General features: G+C 39.5%; 1 long non-coding RNA gene across 1 annotated transcript; it reads right to left on the bottom strand.

Annotated features, from left to right (window-relative positions):
- Positions 1–5,602: 5,602 nt before the first annotated feature.
- On the bottom strand, positions 5,603–15,579 carry LOC130611763 (uncharacterized). The gene is made up of 3 exons (XR_008975310.1): positions 15,434–15,579; positions 9,590–9,692; positions 5,603–5,685 (listed from the first exon to the last, which is right to left on the bottom strand). It is a non-coding gene; the product is annotated as an uncharacterized LOC130611763 (long non-coding RNA).
- Between the last annotated feature and the right edge of the window lie 1,659 nt (positions 15,580–17,238).

Genomic DNA, 17,238 nt, shown 5'->3' on the forward strand with positions numbered 1-17,238 from the left:
CATAATTAAAATGTTAACTTCTTCTTAGGCCATCTTCAAATTCAAATCTATGTCCCAAGAAATTTCACAGTAGACATATGCCATGTAGTTAAATGAACTCTTGATATTGCATGACAGAAATACCAACACATCTATTCTGTTTAACAGTGCATAGTTGTTCTTTGAAATATTTGTAATATTTGTATTTGTTTGAGGTTTTTTTTTGCCTGAGTATTATTTAAATTCTAAACACCACTAACTTATATTGGTTTTATTGGATAATTGCCATGTGTTTTGATGTGAGCGTTCTCTACTGTTGCAACAGAAATGTTTTCCTTCTCAACACAAGTCCCAGACAAATTCTGTGAGAAGCAAACAGGTGGCACTGGCTTGATTTCATAAGGTGTTTGTTGAGCACTTGATTTCAATGAGAACTGCAAGCTGTTACCTCTCTGGAAGCATGGAAAAAAGCAGATTCCATAGGGCAGACTTTGGCCTGTCTAGGAGACTGGTTGACAGAGTCTCTAGGGAGGCTGTCCTGAGGGCAAAGGACTCCAGGAAGGCTGGACATTCTCCAAGAAGGAAATCTTAAAGCACAGGAGTAGGCTGTCCCCATGTTCCCAATGAGGCAAACTGAATGAGGTTTAACAAGACTAAACATCTAGTCTTGCACTTGGGCCACAATAACCCCATGCAACACTACAGGCTTAGGGAAGAGTGGCTGGAAAGCACATCCTGGCTCAGTGGAAAAGGACCTGGGGTGCTGACTGATGGCTGCTGAGCATGAGCAGCTTGTGCCCAGGCAGCCAAGAAGGCCAACAGCATCCTGTCTTGTATCAGCAATAGTGTGGCCAAGCAGGGCCAAGGCAGTGATTATCCCCCTGTATTTGGCACTGATGAGGCTGCACCTCAAATGCTGTGTTCAGTTCTGAGCCCCTCACTACAAGAGAGACACAGAGGTGCTGGAGCAGGTCCTGAGAAGGGCAACAAAGCCAGTGAAGGGTCTGGAACACAAGTGTGTTGAGGAGCGACTGAGGGAACTGGGGATGTTTAGCCTGGACAAAAGGAGGCTGAGGGGAAGACGTTATTGCTCTCTACCTGAAAGGAGGTTGTAGTGAGGTGGGGGTTGGTCTTTCTTCCAGATAACAAGCAGTAGGGCAAGAGGACATGGCATCCAGTTGTGCTAGGGGAGGTTTAGATTGGGTATTATGAAAAATTTCTTCACTGAAAGGCCCATCAAGTATTGGAACAGGCTGCCTGGAGATATGGTCGAGTCACCATTCCAGGAGGTGTGGTGCTTAAGGACATGGTTTAATGGTGAACTTTGCAGTGAAAGGTTAACAGTTGGATTTGATGATCTTAAAGGTCTTTTCCAACCTAAATGATTCTGTAATTCTATGATTATACTTTGATCTGCCACTAGCTGAAATGCATAAGGCATTTTAATATGAAAGAAACAAATTATGCAGGTTGAGAGATGCTAGACAAGTTAATTGCATCCTTCAGCTTGTAAAATCCATGTAGGTCCTAATTAAGCAAACAACCTTCTTTTTGGAGGTTATGTTGTGAGGGCTGCTCTCACGTGATGTTTTCAGTTGACTGCTAAAATGATTTGAAATCTTTCATATGAGTGGTTGAAGCTCACCCCATTTTCATGTGCAGATCTCACCACTAAATATAAGGGCAACTGAAGTATCTGAGGTGACAACAGTTTTCACAATGATATTCAAATATGGATATTTAATAAGGCCTCAGGAATACTTAACAAGAATCACAGCAGAAGCAGGGATGTACTATCTTTCTTTCCAGAGGACAGTAACCCCACCTAGAAGAGATGCCATGCAGCGAGTGTGCCTCACCTGTGTGTTCAACTATGGAAGGTGGCCTGGTTAAACTAGCTTTTCCTCCACACTCTCGGTTGTCACTTTCCTTTCCTGACATATTTAAGCAAAATTTATGTGCTAAGAAGTCTTTTTACACTGAAAGTTCCTGTTACTTAGCTTTCATTAGAAATGTAATGGAAGTTGAATATGCTTTATTGATTTCTGTAAAAGTCTCCTGTGCATGGCATATTTAATATTCCAGACCATACCAATCTGAGTTTTAGCATACACTGAGGTAAACCAAAAATCACAAAAGCCCTACATTGCTTTTATCTCCAGAAATGTATGCACAGACCATTCTCGAGGAGTTTTGCTGTCCAGTGTGATTCATTTGATCTTCCTATAGGACAAAATGAAACCAAGAGACACTAATTATGCCTGTTACTGGGAAAATTATAGGGCTTGTTAAAATGAAGGTTTCAATGCAGGAATCATCAATTCTACCATCCAATAAGCAATTAGCAAAACAAAGATGATCTATTTAATAACATAATTTATATGTGAATGAATAAATTAATTACTGTGATGACAGTATTTTAAGGCAAAAACTTTGGAAATTTCCTTAACTACAGCTAATGAATAGATGGTGTTTTGCTGCCTTTTCCTCTCTTTTCAGTTTTGCTGCTCAAAAACTAATGCACTACTTGGAACTATCAGCTGAGGTCTCATCCCAACACAGCTGTGTTGCCACACTGAATATTTTGGGTTTGATATGTTTTTGCAAAATCTAGTATTGCTTTGAAGGAAGCATTCAGCAGTCTCACACTCATCTTCTCCTCATCCTTTCCATCTAGAGTCAGAGCATGATTTTTAGGAACTATGAGCCCAAATGTTTCACTGAACTCAGATCCTGGGTACACTGACAAAGCATCTGACAGAGTGCTCTCAGAGCTCAGGACTGGAAGCATTTGCAATTTAAATGATAAGCTATGAGGCTGTGGAGTTGCCCTTCATGTCTCTGATGAACTGACTCTATGGAACTTAGGGGGAAGAAGTGCCCCAGCCCCCTGAGCCCTGTTGTCTCGTCAGCCTCCTATCTGCTACTTGCCCTGGGGGATTTTATTTTAGATTTGTAAAGCCAGAATTAAATATTTGCCTGTAGTTGCAGGCTAGAAAAGGAACTTTTAAATGGTCTTCACTGCTGTTATTTACATCCACATTACAGTAGTCACCTTTTATTAAAAGGTGAACCATCTCAGCAGGTGGAAAAACATCTTAAGAATCTATGAATCACCTCAAACATCTGTGATCTTCTCCTCTGTGTTTTTGACTTTTTCTCTAACACAGAGGAACCTGAAGTTATTCATTTGTATACAACAACTTATTAAAATATAACAGTGCAAATGAAATTTGCCACTCAGGAGAAAATTGAAAATAAATGAAAATAAGTATAGAGTGACATAAAACTGTGATGTAATTTTTGAGCCATTAAAATCAACTCTGTGAAAGTGCTTACACTGTTAAATGTTTTCCTTTTTGGTACTAATTTCCCACAGAGATGATAAGGTATAAGACCCTTTAGGGATACTTACGTACTGGGATGGGCTCACAGAAGGATGGTGACCAGCAGGATGAGGGAAGTGATCATCCTGCTCTGCTCAGCACCGTGGGCCACATCTGTGTCTGGCTTTGGGCACCCAGTTCAAGAGGAAGTGGTGAGGCAGCAGAAGCCTCCAGCAGGTAGGTACTGAGATTGTCACAGGCTGAGAGCCCATGTCCTGCAAGAAGAAGCTGGGGAAGATGGGCTTCTTTGGTCTGATGAAGAGGGGACAAAGTGGTAACCCAATAGCCATCTACAACTACTGGAAATAGTTCTGCTTCAAGTGGAAGTTTGAACTAGATAAAATCCTCTCCAGTCAATACTTCTGTGATTCTATGTCTATATTCACATACACCCTTGTACTGCCCTACCTTCACCAAACCTAGCTGGAATGCTTATGAATGCAAAATGCAAAACACTTGACTGTAATGCATGCATTCACAAGCTGGTCTTTAATGTCAGAATTGCACAGAATCTTAATTTTTAATCACAAAATACATTTTCCAGCAAAATTCTGTGTCTATTTTGTTCTAAAGTCAATGCAGAATAAAAAGTGGATTTGAAAAGCTGATATGGAATGGAATCAACATCCTCTGGTTAAAGTTCATCCTCTTGCCTTGGTAGTAGCTCTAGAATACTGGATTTCAGCATTTGACTGCTGTATTAATGTCTGTGTTTTATCCCCTCTTTTCTTTGCATTATCTTACTTAGTCTGCAAGATTTTTGTAGTCAACATTACTGGTTTACAAAGCATGAAGCAAATTCATGTCGCTATAGAGATGTTTGCTGCAATGGTAATACCTTGCTGTGTATTAAGACAATAGAATATTGTACTCCCTGAGAGAGAGAGACACATAAAAATCTTGACAAATGCAAAGTGCAGTGCAATATGAATATTTAAACACAGGTATAAACCACACAAAATATCCAGCAACTTCTGTTACAGAAAAATTTTAGACACATAAAGTGTGACAGTGAACATACAAAAGCCCATGTGATTGTAGATGTTATTTCAAAAGTTTTGTATGATGTACACTGATATTATGGTCATGGCTGTGTGAAAGAAAAAAGTGAAAAAAAAAAGAAAATTCAATAGTTTTATCAATCAATAACCAACATCTACAGTGAGCCTCAGAATTTAGAGAGTCTCTATGGATGGATGAGCACCCATCCATAAAAAAAACTTGATGCTGAAAAACTTGGATATTCTAAACTGCATGATTAAGGACATTTGATGAAATGTCAGACAGCTATATGGAATCAAAGACCTGGTGCTGATACAGCAAAGGGTAGATGGGACAAAAAATATCTTCAGTTAATCTAAATCTGCTCCAAGATAAGCAGTTCCTCAGAGCTGAGATTGTCAGCTTCAGTAGTCACTGTGTCTATAATACACCGGCCTGTTTGAAGGCTTGTTCTAGAAAGGAGGGCACAGTGGCAGTGTTTGGAAGCCTTACCCAAATCATTGTGCAAATATGTCGCACCATCCTGCATCACTGAATTTATCAGGCTCACCCAAATGTTAGAAGAATAAAATCTCCAGAACATGCGCACATCTGTGGAGCAGAAAATCCTGTTTTAATTTTCTTGGAGTGCAGCACTTGGAATAAAACTGGTTTACCAGGTCACTGTTATGCCTTTTGGACCATCACTGAACATGTGAACTTGGGAAATATTCCTCTATTTTTGAAAATTGGTTTTTTTTGCAGTGCAAGACATAATCAAACAGTTTAAAAATTAGCTTCACATGAACCATCCCTTTCTGAAGGAGTAGAAAAAAGAAAAAACAAAAAAAGAAAACCAACCTGATAATATCTTAGGTACAAAAAGGTACAGATAATTTTAACTATAATTATGAATTTGTGTGGATCCTCCAAAACACAAAATTATTGGTTCTCTCAGTGACCGCAGTCAGGAACAAAAGTCTTTATCACAGTCACCCCGATGAGTCTCAGGTATCTGGCTCTTCAGCATGCCCTTTTACCTGCTAACTGAGGTGATTCAGGCTGGGAAGCACCAGAGCAACACCCCTTGTAAACTATAGTGAAGGCTGGTAGCCAGAGAGCTGTCGTCCCCAGTGTAGCAGTCTCCCTGTTAGTGATGGTTTATTGCCTTCCCTATTCACCAGCCCGGTTCTGTTCAGTAGGTCTGTAAAAAGGTCTGTGTGAAAGGATATGATTTCTTGATAAAAGTCAAGAAGCACGGTGTCAGCCTGCAAGCTCTTCAAAGCGAGGTCTTGGTCATACAGTGGAGTGGTGATTCTGGCTGGGGCTGTGACTCTTACTGTAGTACAAATAATAAAAGTATAAAATGTACAGTGCTGCCCAAATGGAGAGAGTAAGCACAATACGGATGCATTTTCACTTTCCAGGTGAATGAGCTCTCTGTGCAAGAATCTCTCTGTGCAAAAATCCAAACTGGATATGAATCCTACTTTTCTTCCTGGAATCTTTGGAGTTATTGGGAGCTCATGATACACATAGCCAATGTTATTGCATAGCATATATCCCCTGCTTCTAGCAATGCTATGTAAAAAAAATGATGGGCATTGCTTTAAATAATGATCAGCTTAGGTCCTCTTCCATATAACTGCACATGAAGCAAATAGCTGAATGGCAAATTGGCTCCTGTTCAAAAGTTTCCTAGCAACAAAACCGGTAATGCAGCAAGCAGCAAGTCAAGCTGTATACTGTCAGTATCTGAAATAGTGAGTTATACATGAAAAAGCTCTCTTTATATAACAGAAACTTGTTCTAAGACTAAATGATGCCTGCAGGACTACTTTGTGAAAGTGAAGTCAGGAATTAAAAAAATCTATGACCCTTAGCATTCTGTTACTGCATTGTTATCCTCTCTAGTGAATAGTTTGCAATTTTGGGATAAGAAAATAGGGGGAATTCAAACCAGGAGGGGTAACAGCTACTTGGTCCTTTGTTAATGTGTTTGCTGTGAAGATGTTTATCCATATTGTTAATGGGGCTTGAAGGACAAGTAAGAGCTATTAATATCTCTTTAAGGTCTTGCAAATACCATGCCAAAAAATTACCATTAAATCATGACCACAATTAATGCTCTGTGGTGCTGACTCAAATATATAAAAAAAAAAAAAATCAGCTTACCTCTGGAGTTCCAAAGGAGCATTTTTCCCTCCCCAACCAGCAGCACTCTAGGAGCAGGACTATCTGTGGGTTTTAGTTTATACAGCATCAACCCAGCAGGGGCACTCTGGGCTAGGCTTGGCATGTGTTTTAGTCACCTAGTTGCTTTGGAAGTGAAGATTGTAAGAGATTCCCTGTAGTCACCTCCTGCCTCCTTCAGGCATTTTATCTCAGCTGCAGGTTGCCTTCTGCTCCTCTGTGTGCAGCTATGAGCTCGTACGCCTGCTTGGCTCTCTGAAATCCCATCTATACATTTTCCTGCTATTTAAATAGCATCACGTGAAAGTTCATTTAAAGGAGGTGGCCATAGAGAGAGGTGAGCCGATGTAACTGAGCAGGCAGTAAGGGTCCAGGAACAAGTGCCTTCAAATAAAGCAGGAAGGGTCTTAAACTGGCCGTGCAACTGCAAAGTGCACCTGAGCTGGAGTTGAACTGTCTCCATGAGGAGGAGCAGGATGTCTCCTGCAGATGGCGGTGGGGGTGTTTTACCCTTCCCGTCTGCCCCTCATGGACTCTACGGCTGTGTCCACCAGGCCTCACTGCAGCAGTGGAAGCTGGCTGCTGCCCAGGCCGCCTGCTGCGTGGTCACCCTGTCAACACCACAGCCCTTCTTCTCAACGTCTAGGTTTTAGCTCACCTCACCAGCATCAGTTGATCACCAGCAGACAGTACTTTAGGAAAACCAGACCTGAAGCAGTCCTGTGAAATGAGAAGGGAGTTCCAATGGCTATGAATCACCTTTTCTGACCACCTCACATAACTACTTTGGAGAACTTTGTGATTAACTTTCAATATTATGCAGTGCCTCCTGCTTTTCCTTGTTTCATGTTTGAGATTAATTTTATATTGAATTTCCCAATGTATTATTCACCTTCTAAACCTAGAGCAATCATGTTTCATTTTATTAATCTCCATCCAACACTATTCATCACCCTTGAGCCAAGCGTTTTGAGTTTCATAATGATTCCACCATAAATAAATCAGTTCTTTAGTCATGCTGAAGTAATGTTTTGTTCCTGTCATGTTTTGCTGTACTTCAACAAAGTAGGTGCACTTCTTTGTACCCTTATCTTTCTTGAGGTATTTGTTTTCAGCACTCTCTGCTGAAGTTGTTAGTAAAGCTGGGCATGTTCAGCCTGGAGAAGGCTCCGAGAAGAGCCTTCCACTACCTAAAGGGACCCACAAAATATCTGAAGAGGGACATTTTACAAGGACAGGTAGCGATAGGACAAGGAGGAATGGCTTTAAACTGAAAGAGGGGAGATTGAATCAGACATTAGGAAAAAATTCTTTACTATGAGGGTGGTGAGACGCTGGCACAGGGTGCCCAGAGAAGCTGTGGTTGCCCCACGCCTGGCAGTGTTCAAGGCCAGGTTGAACGGGGCTTTGAGCAACTTGGTCTAGTGGAATTTGTCTTTGCCCATGGCAGGGGTTGTAACTAGGTGATCTTTTCCAACCTTATGATTCTATGATTTTATGATATGTTGTATGAAGGAGGAGATGATTTTGCAAAATATTTTAACTGCAAGGGGAAAGAACCACAAAGTTTCAGAGAAACAGAAAAGCAATGGTGGGATTTTGGGTTACTTATAAAGGGAGGAAGATGTTGAGGCCACATCTGAACGGCCTGCAGCACCTGGGACTTCTTCCCAAGCCCCAGGGAACTGCGGCAACTGAGGTCTGGGCATTCTGTGTGTGTTTGGGATATGTCAAGGACTTTCTAGCTATTCACTATGAAGGACAAGCAGGGACACTAAGGCAACAATTTTTTTGTGCCTCACATGTGGATATCTCTCTCCTTGCTGATAAAGGCATTGACTTGACAACTAGGGTGGTGATGATGCTTAACCACACAAGTAATTAACATTGTCCACTCATGCTCAAGAAAACAACATGTTTTCTTGACATGACGTATAGCATGACATGTCGCCAGGGTGACTTGTCTCCTGGTGAGACTCCTCAATAAAAGGGGAGTCCTGGTGTTCCATCTGCAGCCCAGTCCTCCATACTGTTCTCCTTTGTGTAACCAGATGGGCTAAGCACTCCCATAGAAAGTTGAGAGATTTGCAATGAGTTTAGAAATAAACAACTGTGTTTGCTAATTTTCAGTTTCAGATGGTGAGTTTGTGGGTGCAATGAGCTTTGGGCTCAGGGTTTCTGTGAAAATTGTGTTATATGAGCTAGAAACCTAGCTCCAAACATCAGCAAAAATATCAGGATTTCTAGCTGCAGCACAAATAGTCCTGCCCAATCAAGGAAAAAAATAACAATCAGAAATGCAACTGCTTCCTAAAAATGGCATAATGAAACCGCAGCATCAAAGAAAAACCCTTTAGCAGCTTTAAATGCTACTGAGCGCTGAAACGGCAATTCCTTACTGACAGCAGTACTGATTTGGAAATGTAAGCACATTGTAAACCAAAGGATTTTGACTATGGAATGAAAGTCAGCTGTATTCTAATGGCATTTTGTCCCTTATTCTTCAAATCAACTAGCATTCACACATGTGCCCTGAGGACACAGCAAGCAATTTTAGACTTCAAATCTCTGCAAATTTTGCACACACAGGGAAAGAGGGGTCATGCTTTAAGCTGTTCGTATTGAAAATGTTGAATACATATGCAGCAGCTAATAGTACAGTTATTAGGTTTGGGAAGGCTCAGGTATTAACACTGGAAAATATAGGCCTTGTGAATGGCTCTGATTCTTCAGCAGATGATTTTACTTTTGTATCAATACACATAAATAGTAAGAAAATGTAAAAATTCCTATCTCTATTTTTCAGGGTCCATCCTACACGTTCAACAAGAATGGTCACAGTGAAGGTCTGGCCTCACCAGGAGACAGTCAGGAGGACAAAATAAACTGGTAGGCATAGTGCATTTTGGGGAAAGGTGGGAAGGGTTAGGTCAGTCAGTGATCTTTAGGTGTTTGCTGAGGAAGACTGAAATCAGGGCACATTCCCCAGACAGACCTATGAGCTTGCACTGTGTTGCAACTACTACCACCAGTACTCTAACTACTCTCACCTCCTTCCATATCTGAAACTTTCCCAGATAGTGTCTGGGCTACAGGTATCTGTGGTCCAGCTCCATGATATCCACCAGTGAAGAGCAGAAAATACAGTTCCATCTTGCAGCCCAGGGGGAAAAACAGCTTTTTAAGTCTGTGGTTCACATGCATGTAAATGTTACTTAGAAGACAGAGTTGCATTGTCCAGTGATGCTATAGCTAAAGTTAAAAATGAATCAAAATTCAAAAAGTCACTGTAGGGGGTGAATGTAAAGTCAAGCCACTAAAAATTCAGGAGTACTCTGTAATCCAAGCAAAGAATGGCAATGTCCAGACATGGCACTCACACCAAGGACAGCAGCAGCCTTTGCACAGTAATTAAATTGTGGTAGAGGATCAAATTAAACACACCAAAGGAGACTTGAAGTGTAAGGACACGATGTGGCTGATAAAAAAGAGGGTTTGCTACTCAGCAATGTTTGAGGTTCATCATCTGGAAAAAGAAAATAAAAATCTAAGGTCTATTCTTGAGGTGAAAGTTTCTCAGTTCAATAAAGCTGGATTTAAGCCAAATTATTGGTTTGAACATATCAAAACCTGTTTCAAATTTAATGGCTTTTAAAGGGTAGCTTTTTTACAATCATCCACTGTGCTGCATAAACAAGTCATTCTCAAATGGAAAATGAAACATTTCCTTTGAGAAAGAGTCAATACATTGTAGTCTGACATTTTGTTAGGTCACAAGTTTCTTGTGAACTATTTAGGTTTTGGTAAATGTACATTTTGCTATGAAAAAAAAACATAGTTGATAAATTGCTAGTCACATCCAGAGACAATTATACAACCACCACATCAAAACATGACATGTTAACATTTTATGAAAGAAATTAAAAGCCAGAGGCAAACAGACAGTATCAGATTATAATGTAGGAATATTAGCATTAGAAGGCAGTGTGGGACACTTTTCAACATATTGATGAAGATCGGGATACGTTAGTCATATACAAGATCCACAGAGATGGAATGTGGACAGATATTCAAGCCTGTATAACCTGCCAGATACAAGATTCACTCTCATCTTAGGAAAGACTTCATGGCTGATTAAATTTAAGCTGCAGTGCAGAGGGTTAGCAGGTGAAGAGGACTGGTGAACTGGAAGAAGAGAATGTATGAAGTTAAAATGCCACAGCTTCTTAGCTACCCTGACTGATGGGATCAGATTTGTAATTTTGAGGATGGACATCAAGGGTGAAATGCTGTCAATAAAATGATCGTCTGGATATTGTATAATCTATAATGAAGTTATTTTCAGGGCCATTGCTCAGGAGGCAATTGCATTCGTTTGATAACACACCATCATAATTCACTTTACTATATATACATGCTGTATTTTACCATATTTGCATTTATGTATTGAATCTACATATATTTGAAATGAATGCTGACTTCAAAGAAGTACATAGAATCATAGAATAGTTAGGGTTGGAAAGGACCTTAAGATCATCTAGTTCCACCCCCCTGCCATGGGCAGGGGCACCTCACACTAAACCATGTCACCCAAGGGTCTGTCCAACTTGGCCTTGAACACTGCCAGGGATGGAGCATTCACAACTTCCCTGCAATGAGATCTAGATGATTTCAAAATAAACAAAAAGCTGAAATGAAAGCCTTAGAACTTACTGTAATGGAAAAAGAAGTCCTCCACATATAGACTAAATGAATTACAAAAATTCAAGTTTATACCTCCTCTGACAATTATCTTCAACTTTCTACTAGGAGGACTGAATTTGCAATTCTATTCACTTGCAGTGGTAATTCAATTTAGTTTCTGTGGCATTGCAGTACCTGGCAACTAAAACCTGAAAATAAGGATTCCACATATTAACACAAATTTGGCACAAAGTTGTCTGGAAAATCACTGTATTTGTTTTACAGCATCTTGTTCTTTAGATTTTGTTTGCAGCTCAGCACAGTGCGAGTAGCAGCACTCCATTCCCCTTTCTATCTCTTTATGTTATCTTTCTTCTCATTGAAAAAGAAAAAAGTGAGGTGAAGGGCAGCAGCAGATCTTTTCCCTTCACAATTTCAGAGAATTTCAAGTTTCATGTAGGTTTTTTTTTGGTTGGGTGTTTTGGTTTTTTTTTTTTGGTGGATTGGGGTTTTTTTGGTTGTTTCTGTTGTTTGTTTTGGTTTTTTTTCCTTCGTGTTTTTTTTTCTGTGTTTTTTTTTTTGTTTGTTTCTTTCTTTCTTTGGGGTTTTCTTTTTGTCACTAGAAATATTAGATACAAACTAAAATTCTGCCTACTGGTCCTGGCAAAATGCTTTCATGTTCTTATTAGTTTCAGCTGAATGGTCCTATCATAGCATAAGGTTACTTCTTTAGAAACATCACTTTAATACTTGATAGTACCTGTTTAAGGCTTTCCTAATACATTGATCACTAATTTATTATGTTAATTTTCTGCCTCCATTCTGCCTTTGTTGTTTAATCTTTTCTTGCCTAAGAAAACAAAAACATAATTGACATTTTGTAAACTGTGCTTTTAAGGTGAATGATATTTCTTATTAAATACCCCCTTGACCATCTGTTTTCCAGTTCATGGAATATAGCTGTCTCTGAATGTGCATGTAAATACCATTAACACTTAAAGGAGCTATCATGTACATCAGAGAAAAATACATTCTTTCCTTCATTCTTTTTCTCTGAGCATTATGCTATGTTGTGTTGAAAAGGCAGAAGTTTGTAAAATGCAAAAAGTTTTCCTAGACAAGTGAGTGTCCCATCTTCCAACCAATGTTTTACTATTTCCAATTTCAGCATTTTGTTGTCTAGTCGAGACACTTTGTGACATTAACAATACAAACATCTTTGCAGAGAATTTGGCACTTCAAAACAAGTGTGTTTATACTGTGTTCAGGACCTGATTAGGGCAATGATGCCTACACAGCTGAATTACCACAGAAATCATTGCCACAGTCAAGAGATGGTCTCATCAGGACAGAACTGATCCATCCTTGGCCCCTAAAGTGTTATGGGTAAGATGAAATGAGAAAGCTGTACAAACAAAATGATCTAAAATGATAACAATGAATGAACCTGAGGAAGTGACTCTCTGAATTATTTGAAAGGTTACTAAAGTAGAATGATCTTTCAAAGTAACCTTGTTTATTTCTTCTGTTGTGAATACCTCATTTTCTGTACTTTTTCAAAAATACCTATTTTCCTTACTGATATCATTCCACAGTGACCTTTGGCTCTGCATCTCCTTGCTGTCATCACATTGTCTGGCTGAACCAGCTACTGGCAGCAGTTGAACCCATCTGGCGAGTTCCAGCAGATGCAGAAGATTATTCACTCCAGAGGATGCATACAGCATGCATAACCTCCAGAGTCATACATGGGATTTAAGAGGCTGGGCTTGCCTTTCAAAAATATGTTGCATACAGAAGGAGGCTTTCACAGGAAAGCCCCTGAGGGATGCAAAGTTTGATACAAGGAACAGCAACAACAAAGAGACTATCAGATTTGCTGTGTCTTCCAAAATTAAGAAAACGCATCTAGGATACAGGTGGTGAAGTAACGAAACTCTCACAAGAGATGGAATTCCCACAGGATCCCTGGATCTAAATCAAGGCAGTTTTGTCTCATTAATTCTTATTAGTGTCTCATTACAGACAGTGATTGAAGAGGAAAATGTTAATGCTAACAATGGTCGAATTTGCACTAGATGTAATTGAAAGTTGATGCTGCTTAGGGAACTGGTTCATGTGCTAAATCAAGTTACAGCATCTTTAAATTAGGTGAGATAATTTCTTCTGGTAGCCTTTAATTCTTTTACAACTTAACTGACTAATTCTAATCAAAAGGATGTTTCTTTCTTTTGATGAAGGAAAGAATTCTTTGTCTACTGACTTACTTGAAGTTGCATCGTTATTTCCCCTTGGCTAATCTGACTGTTCTATAACTAATTTGTGTGTCCATTTATTCCAGCACCCTTTTTTTGCAGAATCTTTTGAACCTGGTGGCCAATTTCGACTATCTTGGGCATCAGGATAGATTAATGTCACTGAATTAGGTTATCCAAAAGTAGAGTGAAATGTGGTAGGAGTATATAACAGCTAGCAGCAAATAAGACCAAAAGAAATTGTATTTAGGGGTTTCTTGGTGAAACAGCAAAGCTAGTCAGAATCGCAGAAGGAGACTTCATAGAAATCTCCTTTAATTTCAGATATAATGTTTTGTTTAACTATTATCTATAAAACATGTAGTATAATGAGAAAAGTGAACATTTAACCATATTTTCATGATGTAAATTCAGGAAATTCAACTTTTCCCGATTAACTTCAATAGTGGTTGGTGCTAAAATCTCTTCAGCTGTTGAACAAAGAGCATAGAAAATACCAATGGCCATCAGCTCTCAGAGGCTTCTTCATTGCACAGCTGATTAGAGATCAGAAGCAACTAGAGTCCCAGCATCCCATTCGGATTCAGGGAATTTCCTCTTGTCCCCAACCCCTTACATTCAAAGACAGGATCTGAAGGTCTATTTTGAGCTCCTTTCTCTTTTTGCAAGCTTGAAAAGATGATAGCTGAATCTGGGCCCACTGGAGCTCTGCCCGCTTCGTGGTTTAATTGCCTCACATGTAATTAGTTTCTTCTGAAACCCTTGTCTATTTTTAAAAATAGAGTTAAGGGTATGATCCAACTCCTTTTAAATGCAGTTATATGAATCAGACTATATTAACAAATTAACTCCACTGTGTAAGAGCTGTGATTTACATATTGTGATTCTTTTCCCTTTCTCAGAAGATACAATTCATTACTTTTCAATTGCATGGCATGCTTTATTTTGGGATTTTTTTTTTTTTTTTTTGTGTCAGTCACATTCTCTTGGTCTACCAGCAGAGCGTGCTGGCTCACAAGACCAGTATTTTTCAAGTCAAGGAAGGGCTGAAAGAAGTTTTGAAACAGAAAATATATTTTAGGGAGGAAAAAAAGCCTGTCTTTAAGATGGTGTATTTTTTTTTTCCCCACTTTCTTACCTCCGGTGGCCTTAGTAATTCTATTTTTATGAGTCACCCAGACTGACTGGATGATGATAAAACTCAGAGATGATCACTGTAACTTTTACATCTGAATTTAAGTTTCAGGAAAAATGGAAACGAAAAAAGCCTGAGATATTTGAAACTCACTCCAAGCATTTCTCAAGTTTTGCTCCCTAGAAGCATTTTATTCCAAAGATTCTAAATTTTGCTCCAGAACTATTTGGAAATGACCCATTTGATCTTTTCCATGATGTGATGATATACAGTTCAAACACAAACCACTAATAATTTTGGGTTCTAATGCTAATTGAAGTCAGTTGCTTCCTGCTTTCAGATAACCACCTCTTGGCTGAATTTCACCTTAGATCTCTGTGGCAGCCTTAAGACTGGTAAGGCAGACCTCTGTAGAGAGCTCTAAAGTGCAGCAAAGCACAGCTAGCATTGCTGTGTGTATGTGAGATTTGGGAGGCTGGGCAGAAGCTAGTTAGAGATGCTGTTACCTTGGTGACAAACCTGCAGTTGGAAATATTGTACATTGACTAGCCAGTGCAGAAATGGATGCAGGGACAACCTCCGGCTGCAACAGCAGCAAGGTAGAAATCATACCTGCTTTGCACTAAAAACTGAGGGTTTTATTCTGCTTTATGGTGGTTCTTTTGGCATAGCTCAAAGTTTGAAAGTGTTTCCTAAGTTTGGAGCTTTCTAAATGTGTCCATGGAAGTTTCCTATTATTTTCTGGAACCAGTAAATGAGAATAGCACCTGCAGACAATTCTGATTTTATGGAGTTGTTTTCTCTTGACTGTTTCTACCTACCTGCGCACTGGAATCTTCTTGGTCCTCAGTGGAAAGGGTGTGGGCTGTCTTCTCCAGCTAAGCATCTTCAAGCTTAACTACCAGTGTTTTCTCCTCTACTGCTTCTAAGCAACAACTGACTCCAAACTATAGTCAGCAGAGCTACAGCCCACACAATGCACACACCCACACACCAATATGAGAAGCTTGCTTGAAGGTATTCAAAACATGGAACAGAAAGCCAACTGACTTGAGAAAGAATTTGAATTGCATATTACCTGAGCTTATTGACTGATTCAAACAATTTTCTCTTCCTAAATATCTGAACACTGGCTGTGAATAATAAGTTTCAGAGTACCATCTCAAGATGAATAATTAAACTTTTAAATATCTGAAGATAGAATTGAAGTATCAAAGATGCTTTTCACAAGCATGTACGTACCAATGAACTTCTTTAGTCTCTGGGTTATCATTGAACAAGCAGCCCAGATGTTAGCAGTTGACATCTGCTTACATCCGGACAAGACTTCTTCCATCTAACTTGATAATAGTGGCACCCCCGGGTTTTTTTATCATTAGGTGTTGTAGGTCACACTCACATGTATGTTACATGGGGCCAAAGTTAAGGTTCAATTTCTAAAGCAGTTTGCACCTGATCCAGCAGGCCCTTTGCCTGACCATAGATTGACCTTAGCACAAGCACTGAGTCAAGCTACTTTATACAAAACAACTGGATTAATATAAGAATGGTCAGCCTTATTTCATCTGACGATTGCGCCTGGCACATTCTGGGCTGCTTTTGCTATGAGCTTTCCCAGATTCTCTACTAAACTCATTTGTCCTTGGGCAATATTCAGTCCTGCATATCACCGGTACACTTTAGAAGTTGTTAAATGATTATGCAAGCAGGAAGATGTAAATTAGTAACCAGATGTTCCCTTAAGGTTATGCAAAGTGTAAAAGGTTAAGGAATACCAAGAAGGGATAGTTTGCTAGTTGCCATTCCTTAGCTGTAACTGGTGATATAATCAGAACATTACTAGCTTAGTCTGTGACCCTCCGACTCAGGAATCAGTTAGGTAGCAGAAAGAATGCCTAGATGACACAGCTGCTCTCCATCCTAACTTATTTATTAGATTGATATTGATTGATTCATCAGAAATAGGTTTGCTAACTCTCAATTTCTGTTTGAAAGCTAAGATTTCATACACAAAATTACCTCTAAGGGTCATACAAAAACCATGAACAAATCCATGTGGAACTCATGGTTTGGATGTGTTCCAAACTTACCTTGGAACATCTAGAGCTTGGATGGGCTGAAATACCCTTTACACATGCATCTTCCTCTCTGTCAGCTATAGAGGTGGATAGGTTTGTAACTTAAGTATCCTGATTAGGTGCATAAAGTTGTGAGGACTGAATACAGATAGAATCCAGGTGGTCTTCCCCTTCCAAATGCAAAGCATTCACTGGCATTACTTCATGGGGGTTGGCTAAAGGCATGTATCATAATCAATTTCAAACACCACCAGTACTGTATTATTCATGCATGTCTGTATAACTTTTGTCTAATTTTCAGGCTAAACCCAGAAGCAATAACCAGATTAAGAACAGCACCTTTAATGATATGTTATGAAGATTTGAAAATATGAATATTTATTAGAAATATTGCACATAACAGAATCTGTCAGGACCCTGAGGGCACCAATAGGCCTTTATGGCCCTGACCAGCCTCACCAGGGACATGCACCCTTACTTTCTGCCCACTGCTCCAAGAACTCCTTTTAGGTGCACCTGAAACCCTTACATTAGGTTAGCTAAGACCC

The sequence above is a fragment of the Pezoporus wallicus genome, unplaced genomic scaffold, assembly GCF_028554395.1.
Source record: "Pezoporus wallicus isolate ANWC-B61680 ecotype Strahan unplaced genomic scaffold, APGP_CSIRO_Pwel_v1 scaffold_2584, whole genome shotgun sequence".
NCBI classification, from domain to species: domain Eukaryota; kingdom Metazoa; phylum Chordata; class Aves; order Psittaciformes; family Psittacidae; genus Pezoporus; species Pezoporus wallicus.